This window comes from Oncorhynchus clarkii, chromosome 20 (assembly GCF_045791955.1).
Source record: "Oncorhynchus clarkii lewisi isolate Uvic-CL-2024 chromosome 20, UVic_Ocla_1.0, whole genome shotgun sequence".
In the NCBI taxonomy this organism is placed as follows: domain Eukaryota; kingdom Metazoa; phylum Chordata; class Actinopteri; order Salmoniformes; family Salmonidae; genus Oncorhynchus; species Oncorhynchus clarkii.
Genome location: NC_092166.1, coordinates 53,947,189 through 53,961,526, shown reverse-complemented (window position 1 = coordinate 53,961,526; position 14,338 = coordinate 53,947,189). Strand labels below are relative to the sequence as shown.

General features: G+C 43.2%; 1 pseudogene; it reads right to left on the bottom strand.

Annotated features, from left to right (window-relative positions):
- Positions 1-5,357: 5,357 nt before the first annotated feature.
- The window catches only part of LOC139377115 (lipase maturation factor 1-like), a 47,212-nt pseudogene continuing 38,231 nt past the window's right edge, over positions 5,358-14,338 (bottom strand).

Here is a 14,338-nt window from a genome sequence, read left to right as displayed (position 1 = left end):
GCATGACAATGATCCCAAACACAACGCCCGGGCAACAAAGGAGTGGCTTCGTAAGAAGCATTTCAAGGTCCTGGAGTGGCTTAGCCAGTCTCCAGATCTCAACCCCATAGAAAATCTTTGGAGGGGTTTGAAAGTCCGTGTTGCCCAGCAACAGCCCCAAAACATCACTGCTCTAGAGGAGATCTGCATGGAGGAATGGGCCAAAATACCAGCAACAGTGTGTGAAAACCTTGTGAAGACTTACAGAAAACGTTTGACCTCTGTCATTGCCAACAAAGGGTATATAACAAAGTATTGAGATAAACTTTTGTTATTGACCAAATACTTATTTTCCACCATAATTTGCAAATAAATTCATTAAAAATCCTACAATGTGATTTTCTGGATTTTTTTGTCTGTCATAGTTTAAGTGTACCTATGATGAACATTACAGACCTCTCTCATCTTTTTAAGTGGGAGAACTTGCACAATTGGTGGCTGACTAAATACTTTTTTGCCCCAATGTATCTACCTCAATTACTTTGTACCCCTGCACATCGACTTGGCACTGGTACCCCGTGTATATAGCAACGTTATCATTGCTCTTTGTGAATGTATTTATTCCTTGAGTTACAAATGTTTTTTCAACTATTCTAATAATTTTCAATTGGTTTATGCATTGTTGGGAAGGGCCGGTAAGTAAGCATTTCACTGTTAGTCTACACCTGTTGTTTACCAAGCATGTGACAATTACAGTTTTTTTACAATCACTTTGGCACTATTTTCAGAGCAGAACAAAACTCAAAACGGTCATCACTTGTAACACAGGCTGTCCAATGTTCAAAACATTGCATTGTGCATTCATATCTTTAAAGAAACCTTGCACTTGCAGAATCATTGGTTCAAATAACTAATTTATCGTGAAATACCATAGGAACATTCATTTAGATCACCCACACACAAGATCCCGATAGTTTCACTGTGTAGTTGTTCGTACAATCATTACATATTGTAGTACAAAATATGTGATACATGTTTCATTATGCTACTACACATAAATACATCAATGTAAAAGGACTAGTAGAGAGAATACTACAGGCACAGTGGAATCATTGAACAAAATATGAAATGTATTGATGAAATGCAATAAAATCACAACATAGATTTCTTTGATTCAAAGCAAAAATAATTAGCTACAAAAAAAGAAAACAACTACAGTAAAAGTAATCTGTTCCTCACCTGGCTTACTGTAAAAAGCAAAACAAAGGATAGATTACTGTACTTCTATATTTCCATCAAAACTGTCTTGTGGATTTGGCCACAGGTTCTCATCTCATCCACATCACAATGGATGTTTTCATTAGCCATATATCTTGGAAATAATCTTTGGGCAAATCCAGGCCTGACACTGGTCTGCCGTGATGTCATTGCATGCCTCATCCTTGGCCTGGAGAAGGGCGGCTTGTTCATATACCTTCCACCTCCATGTGGAGAAAAATTCCTCAATCAGGTTAAGGAAAGGAGAGTATGGGGGTAAGGAAAAGGTGGTAAATCGTGGTTGGGACTGAAACCATGCTTGCACCATTTGAGCATGGTGGAACCTGACATTATCCCACACAATGACATAGGTCATGCCATCTGCTCTACAGACCTGATTTAAGTCTTATCAAGGAAGGTTACATTCGAACAGCGAATCATGTGGCTGCCTGCAACTCAATATATAGAGTATATAGAGTAGAGAGCTTTAGATGTTGTTCGACCTAACATTAGAACAGGCAAGATGAGTAATCTAAGCAGCTTTGACCGTGGTATGATTGTTGATGAACACATGGTGATTCCAGCATCTCAGAAACAGCTGCCTTCCTGGGTTTTTTACGCACTACAGTCTCTAGAGTTTACAGAGAATGGTGCGATAAACAAAACACATTCAGTGAGCGCCAGTTCTGTGGGCAAAACACCTTGTTAATGAGAGAGGTCAGAGGAGAATGTCCAGACTCATTCAAGATAACAGAAAGGCCACAAATGCTCAAATAACAGCTGTTTAAAACAGTGGTGTGTAGAAGGGCATCTCTTAACGTACAACACTGTGAATAATTCTGGCAGTTGTAGAGGCAAAAGGGGGTCCTACCCAGTACTAGATAGGTGTACCTAATAAGGTAACACACCTAAGGTGAGTGTACAGTAATGTCAAATCTGAAAACATGGTCTGGAAAAGTGGTACATGGGACCATAGAAACAGTGTCTAATAAAGAATGATGATGAAATATTACATCCATAGATAATGTAGTCCAATTGGTTCAAGTTCCACGGTAATTGGTGTCAATGGATCTCGTTATCCTGAAACTTTCATGATCTAAACATGGAATATTGTTTGTCAGTTTCCATAAAACTATGCATTAAGAGTAATGCAACAGTTACTTATCATTTTGAGAAGTTGTATCAATTGATAGTTAGATCATTGTAATGAAATGAATAGACAGTCATTTCAGATGTCATGTGTGAATTGCATTTTGAAATGGTAATACTTTGATGTTAAGTTGTGTCATTTTGAACAGGTGATTTTAGTTCAATGAACAAATTATCTTAGCTTTATGTGTACTGTATCCAAGCAATTGGAGAAAAATTTAGTTTTGAAAAATTAGCATTTTGATCATTGGTTGAGTTTTGTGTCTAGAGTTTTGAAAAATGACATCAAGGTTTCGAAATTAGTGCCAAAGTGATTGTAAAAAACTGTAAAATTGTATTTGAATCTCTTCTTATATGAAAATTGCCCATTGGCACAATCATGTTCTAATATAGTCTTATGCTGAGACAGTATAAAATGTCTTGTAACTTCCTTGTGTTTCTTGTTTGGACTGTGAGGGGCATGAGGTTGTCCGGTCCCGCTGGCATGGCTATTAGTCCTCATTAGAGGCAGCAGATGCTCACAGTCTGGACCTTCACACATCAATGTAGCGTTACCTCCATCTGGATGGCCCACTTCTACCTGTACAGACAGACAAACAACACTCACTCACCTTCACAGCTACGTAGAAAAACAAGGGCATTTTTCACAGTGGCGACTTATCAAATTGTTCAAAGTGGTAACTTATCACAGAAGTGGTCATAAATGGTCAGTGCCATCTTCTGGCACACAAGTGCAGTCACATCCTACCGCTGCACACAAATGTTTGTTTTTTTTACCTACAAATAGCAAAATCAGCAGATTTAATCAGATAAAATGACTGTAGGTAGGCATCAATTCTGTTTTCCATCATATATAGTGTGTCTGTACAAACAGTGCAGGTGGCTCAGGTATTTGTGATGAGGTGAACACAATTAAAATTGGCCATGCTGGGAGAAATGTGCATTGTGGGATGCAAGGACAGGAGGGAGCATTTGTCCCCTCAGGGTTCTCATCCGTTACTGCTATCACTACTCTGTAAGCGGTTCACACACACAACTGCACGAAGAAAGATACACCTCTTCCACTGATTAGCTCTCCCTTTTTATGCATTGGATCCTATCAGATCCCTGTAACACAAAGACACGCAACAATTAGGGGAATTTGTATGTAGTACAACACTGCAATGTCACTCTAGTAAGATTATTTAATGGGACGGACATCTCACGTTGGATGATTTAAACCACTAGGTTAGTTAACGGACAACTTGCTAGGCGTACAAAGTGAATGGCAATAATACATGGAATGTCTATTTTTGTACTAAAATGTACCTTTTATTATCAAAAGACACACAATGGTGGTACAGTCTGACTGTCTTGCTATGTGAGCCCAACATGGACGGTGTGTCATCCCCTCAACTCTCCTATTGTTACAAAACATCTTTGGCACAGTGGTCATTCTTTATTGCATACAGTAGATGGGAACATTGGAGACAAGCAAAACAGATTAATACAATAAAATGTCATTTTTACAGGGTGTCATGAATTCCCCAATATCAGGGGGACCACATTATGTCAACATGTTTGTTTTCATAGTGTATTTGATCCAGAATTATAAGCAAGGAGCAATACCTCAGTATCTCATGCACCCATCGCTCATTGAATATGTCAGTGTGATTAGTCATACAGTAGGTCAAAAGATCAGGATGGGGCCAGTTCCGGGACTCCAAGTAACCCCCGAGAGTGGCCAGGTCCACAACGGGGAAGAATGCTCCGATACGTTTCACTGCCAGGAGGGCTGAACTTGTGCTCTCCCCGGACCCACCTGGGGAAGCAGGGAGACGGATAAAAGGAGGGACCGGAATGGTTAGTGTAACTGGTAGAGAGAATACAAGGACACGTTTTATATCTAGAGGAAACATTCCACTAGAGGGGGCTAGAGGACAAGGCATTTGAGTTTCTGCAAAGAATGTGAGGCTTGCAATTATTACTGTTTGTTCTGATTGCTTAGGTACTATCTTTGAAACTATAGGCTATTTTTTGCAAAACTCTACACACTAACCACAAAACCTTACACCAAAACAGCAAAACATTATACATCTCTTGCAAAAGCAAACAATTCTTGCAAAACTCTTAAAACTCTTTTTCTAAAAAAAATGTTTGCGTCAATACAGTACACACAAACCATCATTTGAATAAGCACACAAAGCACCAACTACGCACTGATAGTATAAATTAAAAACACTTGTGTCTTTTTCTTTTTCTGTGTGCATGGCATAGCAGTTTGCAATAAAGTTCTCATACATGTAGTAAACACACACATACATGTATCCAAATGTGTAAAGTATGGATGTGTATTCTGAACATAACACACTATCAATACAAATAAGGGGAAAAAAACATTTCAATCTCAAAATGTTCTAACACTCCTCAAACAACAAAAGCGCAGTAAGAGAAAACAAAAACATTGTTGCTAGAAAAAAAAGTACAGAAAAAATTAAGCTACGCCTCGCCTTCTTTGTGGGTCTGGCCATAAGACTTCACCCACATCACATGCGATGTTGTCTTGAGCTAGGGAAGTATCGCCTGGAGTGCCGTATCCAGGCCTGGCATGACCTCTGATCCATGTCTCCACAAGCCTCCTCCATTGCCTGTAGATGGGGTACGGGGTATGCGTTGGTGGGGCTGGCGATCATACACCTTACAACACCATGCAGAGAATAATTCTTCAATAGGATTCAAGAACGGAGAGTATGGGGGGAGATTGAGTGAGATGAAATGTGGGTGACCTGTGAACCAATTGCGGACCACAGCAGCCCGGTGAAAACTAACATTGTCCCAAATGATAACGTACCTGGGCTGCTCTGGCCCCTGGTCATCAGGAATTAGTCTGTTATGGAGGGGGTCCAGAAATGTGATAATGTGTGCAGTGTTGTATGGTGCTAGGATTGCATGATGGTGAAGGACGCCGTTTTGACTAATAGCCGCACACATTGTTATGTTGCCACCACGTTGTCCCGGGACGTTGATGATGGCACGGTGTCCGGTGATGTTGTTTTTGGTGTCCGGCCCCTTGTTTTTGCAAGGTTGAAACCTCCCTCGTCCACGTATATTAGCTCATGATGCACTGCATCTGCTTCTAGCTCCATGACTCTCTGAAAGAGACAAGACAAAACAATGTAGCACAGTAGGAAAAGACAGGGATCAGTCAATTTGATGTAGCACAATACACTTCCAGATCCAGTATTTATATCTCAGTTGTTTTACACGGTCTGAGTTTCTTTCGAAAGGGACTCTGTACAGCTGCTTCGTCCTAATACTATTGCGTTTCAGTAGGCGAGACAGTGCAGAGACTCACTCTGTTGACGTTTTGGAATGTGGTGATATCTGCCATTATGTGGTCCTGCAGTTCTCTGATGCAGTTATTTGCAATGATCATATTGACAATGTGGGTCTCCTGCTCTGGGGTGAACAGTCAACCTCTTCCACCAGTTTTCTTGCAGTTGTGTAAAAACATTTGAATGGTTTTAGTGATAGATCCTTCTCATTATGAAAGTACAGTACATATTACTGTTCCAGCAAGATGAAGAGCACTTATAGTTACTTACCGGTTCTCATTTCTAAATATCCAGATGATACCTGCAATAGTATAGTGGCTCAGATTTGGTTGAACCCGTTGCCCAGCCTTCCTCAAAATCATCCCATGGTTGACAACATGGTCAACCACAGTCATTCTGATTTCATCCGTTATTGTGTTCCTGACTCCCCTTCCTCTTCCCCGTCCTCTCCTTCAACCCCGTCTTACCCCCGTCCTATTGGCCTCCAAATGTTGTCCAAACCAAATGTTTACCTGTGGCCTATTTATAGTGCTCAAGCTCTGATTTGTAAGTCAATTCATTATCTAAAAGTGTTTTTACATGTGTCAATATGGAAAGGCAATTGGTGAAATTGTGTAGCAATGTAGAGACCAATGTTTACAGTTTGGCTACAAGTGTTAATGGTTTCAGAGATAGTGCTTCAAGAATCACTGTTAGTGTTTAAGCATTCAGAAAAAGGCTGTATAACAGTCACACACACTCGTACACGCACACACACAGCTGAGATCAGTTAGGCCTTCAACGCAGCTGTCGCCTAACGGCAACAGCTGGCCATTTTTAAATGAAATGTGCATACTACAGAAACACGCGTCGTATCAAACTGCTTTTCACCCTCTTCTCTTTATCATGGACAACTCTGTTGTGGATAACGGCAGAGGTTCTCCCGTCCACTGCCCAGTGTTAGTGTAACTGGGACTGTCTCTGCCCTGGAAGGGATTGTGTTCCCACTGACTCTGCACATAGGTCTGGTTGAGAGAGAGAGAGAGAGAGAGAGAGAGAGAGAGGGGGGGGGGGGGGGGGGAGAACAGAGGGACAGATAGAGAAAGAGGGAGGAAAATTGAGACAAGGGGTTGAAAAGGTGAGTGGAAGATCAACTGTCACTTCAAACAAATACCTTAATTCAAAGCAGTCTACTCCACCAAACTATTATGTGAACATTGAGCCAATGTGTGACATCAACCTTCCCCCCTCTTGCCAAAATGTCTGACTGGGATTATCTTGGTTCTAGGATTGGAGGTAGACCAGCAGGAAACCCTATGCCTTGAGAAGGGAACATTAAAAACAGGGTGCCACACAATCAAGTCTCCGGGAAGATCTTCACCTGAGATAGCTGCGTGTAGAAAGCAGGTTTAACAGCGGAAGTTGAGAATCGTGTGGGCTGCTAGCCCTGACAGAGGAAATAAATCAGGGCAGGTAGGTCTGGGTCCATGTTGCGTGCCGTAGATGACAAACTCAGTGCTAGAACAATGGCATCATACTGTATCTGAATTCTGCCATGGTTATGGACATTCTCCATTGTGATAATTGTAAGTGGGGTGGTGGAATTTTGGACAGGGATGGGGAAACCAATCCAAGGCATGCACAAAACCAACTAACAGTAAATCAAATAAACAAAATTCCTGATTCTCGCATGTCAAGTTAGAGCTGTTGTAGTCCAAAGGTCTGCCAAGTGCCAGACTGACTGCACCTGGAGGGTGGCGAGCCACATGCGCCAGTGGGGCCCATAGGGGAAGATAAAGCAGGGCCGTCAGATCAGGTCCCCTGGCTTCCACAGGAACTGGTAGTCCTCCCACACAGCCTCTGGGTCCTTCTGGTCCGTGCTCAAAGTACCTTGCAGAATCACCTCAGTCCGCTCCTTAGTGATACTGCGTACAGAGGGAGGGAGACAGAAAAGAGGGTCAAAGAGAGTGAAAGTTGCAGAGAACAAATCTAGAACAGAATTTGGAAAATAGGGTAACCTAGAGGAGAAATGGAGAGTGTTGAGAGAAAGGAAGAGGAGGATGAAGTAGGTTGTTGACAATGCGGAGTGGGCTGAAGGACGTGTTTATCACTTGTCTGGAGATCAGCAAGTTCAGTACCACAGGAATGCTCAGATAGCCAATCAGAACGCCCAGAGCCACATTCACCACCCGACGAATGAGCATACCTAAAAGGACATTGGGGTTACATATAAGGAAATTATTTTTGACGATATATCGTATGGTATCGTTTTGTCAATATCGCAATATTTTTTGCGCTAGTTGGCCATACCTGGAGCAAAACTCCAGTATTTTCCCTTAATAGCCTGTTCTTCTTAATAGCTCCATCTTCTTATATAGGGAGCCAATATGTTTTACAACAATTTTATTTCCATGGCTCATCAAAACTAGTTGTTTTCTCATGGCTCTCTCTTGTCCCTCTGCAGAAGACATATGGTGAGCAATATACACAAAATCACAGTATCGAATAGAAATACATATACAATTGTAAGAATCGCAATGAATATTGTATCGGCACCTAAGTACCGTGATATCGTATCATGAGATCCCTGGCAATTCCCAGCAGGAGCAGTAGAGATACTCTTAATGATCGGCTATGAAAAGCCAACTGACATTTACTCCTGATGTGCTGACCTGTTGCACCCTCGACAACTACTGTGATTTGACCATGCTGGTCATTTATGAACATTTGAACATCTTGGCCCTGTTCTGTTATAATCTCCACCCGGCACATCCAGAAGAGGACTGGCCACCTGTCATAGCCTGGTTCCTCTCTAGGTTTCTTCCTAGGTTTTGGCTTATCTAGGGAGTTTTTTGCTAGCCACCATGCTTCTACACCTGCATTGCTTGCTGTTTGGGGTTTTAGGCTGGGTTTCTGTACAGCACTTTGAGATATCAGTTGATGTAAGGGCTATACAAATATATTTGATTTGAATTAAGGTCACAGTTATGAAAACTTATGACACTAAAGAGGCCTTTCTACTGACTCTGAAAAACAACAAAAGAAAGATGACCAGGGTCCCTGCTCATCTGCGTGAACGTGCCTTAGGCATGCTGCAAGGAGGCATGAGGACTGCAGATGTGGCCAGGGCAATAAATTGCGATGTCCGTACTGTGAGACGCCTAAGACAGGGCTACAGGGAGACAGGACGGACAGCTGATCGTGCTCACAGTATCAGACCACGTGTAACAACACCTGCACAGGATCGGTACATTCGAACATCACACCTGAGGAACAGGTACAGGATAGCAGCAACAACAACTGCCCGAGTTACACCAGGAACGCACAATCCATTCATCAGTGCTCAGACTGTCCGCAAACGGCTGACAGAGGCTGGACTGAGAGCTTGTTGGCCTGTTGTAAGGTAGGTCCTCACCAGACATCAACGGCAACAACGTTGCCTATGGACAAAAACCACCTTCGCGGGACCAGACAGGACTGGCAAAAAGTGCTCTTCGAGTTGCAGTTTTGTCTCACCAAGGGTGATGGTCAGATTCGCGTTTATTGTCTAAGGAATGAGCGTTACACCGAGGACTGTACTCTGGAGCGGGATCGGTTTGGAGGTGCAGGGTCCATCATGGTCTGGGGCGGTGTGTCACAGCATCATCAGACTGAGCTTGTTGTCATTGCAGGCAATCTCATCGCTGTGCGTTGCAGGGAAGACATCCTCCTCTCTCATGTGGTACCCTTCCTGCAGGCTCATTCTGACATGACCCTCCAGCATGACAATGCCACCAGCCATACTGCTCATTCTGTGCGGGATTTCCTGCAAGACAGGAATGTCAGTGCTCTGCCATGGCCAGCGAAGAGTCCGGATCTCAATCCCATTGAGCACGTCTGGGACATGTTGGGTTGGAGGGTGAGGGCTAGGGCCATTCACCCCAGAAATTTTCAGGATATTGCAGGTTCCTTGGTGGAAGAGTGGGGTAACATCTCACAACAAGAACTGGCACATCTGGTGCAGTCCATGAGGAGGAAATGCACTGCAGTACTTAATGCAGTTGGTGGCCACACCAGATACCGACTGTTGACTGTTTGACTTTGTTCAGGGACACATTATTCCATTTCTGTTAGTCGCATGTCTGTGGAACTTGTTCAGTTTATGTCTCAGTTGTTGAATCTTGTTATGTTCATACAAATATATACAAATGTTACTTTGCTGAAAATTAACGCAGTTGACAGTGAGAGGACGTTTCTGTTTCTGCTGAGTTTATATATATGTGTGTGTGTGTGTGTGTGTGTGTGTGTGTGTGTGTGTGTGTGTGTGTGTGTGTGTGTGTGTGTGTGTGTGTGTGTGTGTGTGTGTGTGTGTGTGTGTGTGTGCGCGCGTATCTAGGAACACAAGATCCCTTTGGCAGTAGCCAGAGAGAGGGGCTTAGCCTATGTGGTCATGGGGCATTTAGTCACAGACAACTGGAGGAGTAGGCAGCTCAAATCCCCACTACCTGTCTCGGATTGAGATGGCAACCCGTCAACCCATCCATGTTAAAACCATGCATCCGAACCATACCCGTTGTTTGACTTAAATAATGAATTTTTACGCCTAAAAATGAATAAAAAACAGCCCTAGTGGAGGTAGTACAGAATGTTGGGCCCACTTAAATGACATATTACCCAACATAGAACTAAAGCCATTTGAGTCTTGGGAGACCAATTAGCTGGAGCCTATTCCTGTTTTTATACACAACATGGGCATTCACTGCACTTCGACGTAAAAAAAAATATATATACAGGTAACTGCCAAAATAAAGGAAACACTTGAGTAAATGAGGGATACAAAGTACTGCAATCAGCCATCAGCCATTGAGGAAATGCTTCCTTTGAAATCAATGAAAGCTGCTATACTGCTCGTGTTGTGCTCGTGTTGCATCACGTCCAATGGCAACGTCCAAGCTCAAGAACTGCAGAGGTTCAATTCTCGATGGCTGACGCACACGTTCATTCTATCTTGTGAATTGAATTAAAGTTGATTTTGGTTGCATATGGCCTCAACTATACACCACTGGTTATTGTTCTAAGATGTATGAAGTCAAGAAGCTACTAGCTAGCCGAAACTCTAGGTAGCTGGCTTTGACTATCTTCACAAAGTAAACAAAAGCAACTTGTGTCATTGGAGGATCATTTAGTACAGCCGCTAGCAACAATTGAATGAGTACTTGTGAAAAACTGGACCAACGCTATTGTACTTATGCATAATCGATGAATATGGACCAGTACATTTGGAGAAAATAGAATAAAGATGCTCCTCCCCTGTGCTGCTCTCTGCTCTCAAAACAAGCTCTGTGTAGCAGGTAGAACGTCACATTGACACGACGCTGATGGCAAAGCTACTCAACGTTATGGTAGAGCTGAAGTGTTAGGGTCATGTATAAATGTGGATGAATGATGTCCCATCCCTCCAATAGAGATCCAGACACTTGTAGAATGTACAGCATTCCATTGAAGCTGGTTCGGTGGCTCGTGGTGGCCCAATGCCCTTTTAAGACACTTTATGTTGGTGTTTCCTTTATTTTGGCAGTTACCTGTACATGTACATTCATCACTGTCTTCCACGCCATCTCAAGCTGTCTTGCTCTTTCATTCCATTCCCTCCTCCCTCTCCTCAGCTGTCCCAGCACTAAACCATACTCCTCCCATCATGTCCAAATCGTTAACTTCTTCCTTTATGTTTCTGGGCCAACTGTCAGGCACATTGGTAATGTCTGGTGCTGAGTGTCTACCATCTGTCAAGGCCCAATAGCCTGCTCCAGATGTGCATACAGCCAGGTGTGGGTGTTGGAGATGTGGAGTGGAGAGGCTCGGGAGTGTGGACCCACTCATTTCCCACTCTTAGGTGTTGTATACTCAAACACACAGCTTAGCCAGGCGTGTGGGAAGGGGGAGTCCATACACACACAAACATGCACGCACGCAGACACACACAGCACGGCTGGTAGAGACATCAGTCAGGCCAACTCAGTGGAGCCAGGTGGAAGGCTGGTCTAATACCTCCTCTCCCTCTCTCTGACTGTCATCATTAGTCCCAATCATAAAACACCCAGACAGGGTTACAGCAGCCCTGCTATTCTTATAGGATGAAAATAAATACCCAGAATTCCAGGATAATCCCCACAATACCTTAACCCTGTCCATATCGATTTCTTTCTTTGCAAAGATGTGTCTGGGCTGAGGCAGAGGTATGGGTTGTGAGGGAATTAGATAAATAGAATAGATTATTATATTTCTATGGTGTGGGCTCTACCACTGATGGGTAAGAAGTTGGGCTCATTTAGGAGATTTCATGGCTGTTGAGGGGGTACCTCTGGTGGGTTTGGGGGTCTGTCCTGCAGCCTTCTGGAGGTCCGGTACGGCTTGCTTGGCCCCTCGAACAGGAACCCCAGAGATCCATCGTCAAAACAGACTGGGAACTATGGTCAGCCAGTTGAGAAAGCTTAGGTTCCCACTCACTATCAGAGTCACCTAGGGGAGAGGGTAGATGAGGTGAGACAGAGGGTCGAGGAGGAGACACAGAGGGTCGATGGGGAGAAAGGACACGCGGGAGTGATAAGATTCCTCCAAAAAGGTACTGGCAGAAAAATAGCATGATGATTGATGAGGACTATCTGATTTGTAATAGATTAGGCCATTGCAGCAGGGAAAGTCCTGATTTCCTGTATTTAACTGATGACTGATTTATTACAGTTTTTTCCAACTGCTTACACACGTTTTTCAAAACTGTCTCCTTTTTCCAAAACTGCACACAAAATGCAAAATGCCTCACATCTCCTTCAAAATGTAACACTGCATTCAGAATGCCATAAACACATGTCAGAATGAAGCATTTGCATCAAATGGCAAACACTGCTTTCATAATAGTAAATTTGTGGATATACCATGTAAACACTGTTGTTCTAAATCTAAAGCTCTTTGGTCTTTCATAGGCTTATATCTACATTTCAATACAATGTTCTACAGTGAAAGTAATCTGCTGAGAGGGGTAACAAGTACACTGTAAACACCAATGCAATGTAGAAACAGAAAACATTTATTAGGCCAAACATTATTGTTGTATACAGTAGCATACGACAAAACCATAAACATATGTAAACCAAAAGTATATTCTTTAGAATACAGTAAAGAACACAATTATGTGTGAGGGTAGGGTCCAGTCCAGGAATTGGTGGGGGGGGGGGGGGGGGCAGTCACCAGTGCTAAACTATGCTTCATCTCTTCTCCGGCCTGGGTCTGGCCACAATACTTTGTCCACATCAAAAGATATGTTTTCTCCTGCCAAACATCGAGGGAAGTATCTCCTAGCATGGCGTATCCAACCTTGGACAGAGGCAACCTCTATGTCCCCACATGCGTCCGCCATTGCCTGGAGAAACAGCTGTACATTACTGTAATGCTAAAATAGTCATTAGATAGTTGCATACCTGTTCTCATTTCTGAAGGTTCGAATTATGGACGCCACTGTAAATCGACTCAAGTTGGGCTGGACTCTCAGTCCAGCCTCTCTCATGGTCAAACCGTGGTTGATCACATGATCAACAAGTGTTGCCCTAATCTCATCAGAGATAGCTATCCTTCCTTCTCTTCTTTGCCCTTGTCCTCTTCTTCCTCTTCCTCTCCCTCCTACTCTTCTTGCTCTCTGTCCATTGTTGGCATCCATTGTTCAAAACAGGTAATCTGACCTTTGACCTATTTATAGGCCTATACAGTGATTGGTTAGTGATCAGTTAAGCTATTAGTGTTTGCACATGTGAGTGAGGAGTGTGTGTGTGACCTGGTGAATAAGTGTAGCATTTTGATTGGTTGTGTTTAGAAAAGGAAAGCAAGTCACTTCCTGTTAGATTTCTGTGTTTTAGGTAGAGAATTGTGTGTAGTGTTTTGAAAAAAAGTCAAAGCTTATGGTTTTGGATATTTGGTGTGTAGTTTTGCACTTTGAGTGAGAGGTTTCAAAAATCGTGTGACATGAAAAGATTTTGTGTGTAAGCAGTTGGAAAAAACTGTAAACTGAAGACGGCAGTTGCCATAAAACCACTGTAGAGCCCCAATGGATCCACTAGGTGGCAATGTGATGTCAGAGCCACTCGAGGTAGACATTCTTGGGCACAGATCTAGGATGTTACCCTTTTAAAATCCTAGTCTCAACCAGTTTTACTGTCAACTCACCTGGAACACTATCTGCAGCATTCCGTTGACCATACATCGCCCCAGGAAGGTGAAGAGAAGGATGACGAGCACAACAAAGTGATTGGACAGAACCTCAAAGAGATGGAACCAACATGGAGATTGGTGAATATAGTACGACATGGAGTTTGGCACCGGCTGAGTTTGGAGGGAGCGAGGGAGAAAGAGAATCAGAATGATACCCCCCCCACACACACACATACACACACCACAGAATGGCACTGTGTGGTTAGACACAGTACTCTCCAGAACATCTCTAGAGATGACAGAGATGGGAGTGGGGAGTCAGTAACATCACTCCTCATTTTGGAGCCTGAAGAGAGGGGCTATGTAACCCACCACATCCTTCCAGTCTCAACCACAGAACTGGGATAAGCCAAAGATGACCACAGATTGACACCCCCGGGAGTGCACAACCACAGGGGTCGCAGAGGTTACAACATGAGTAC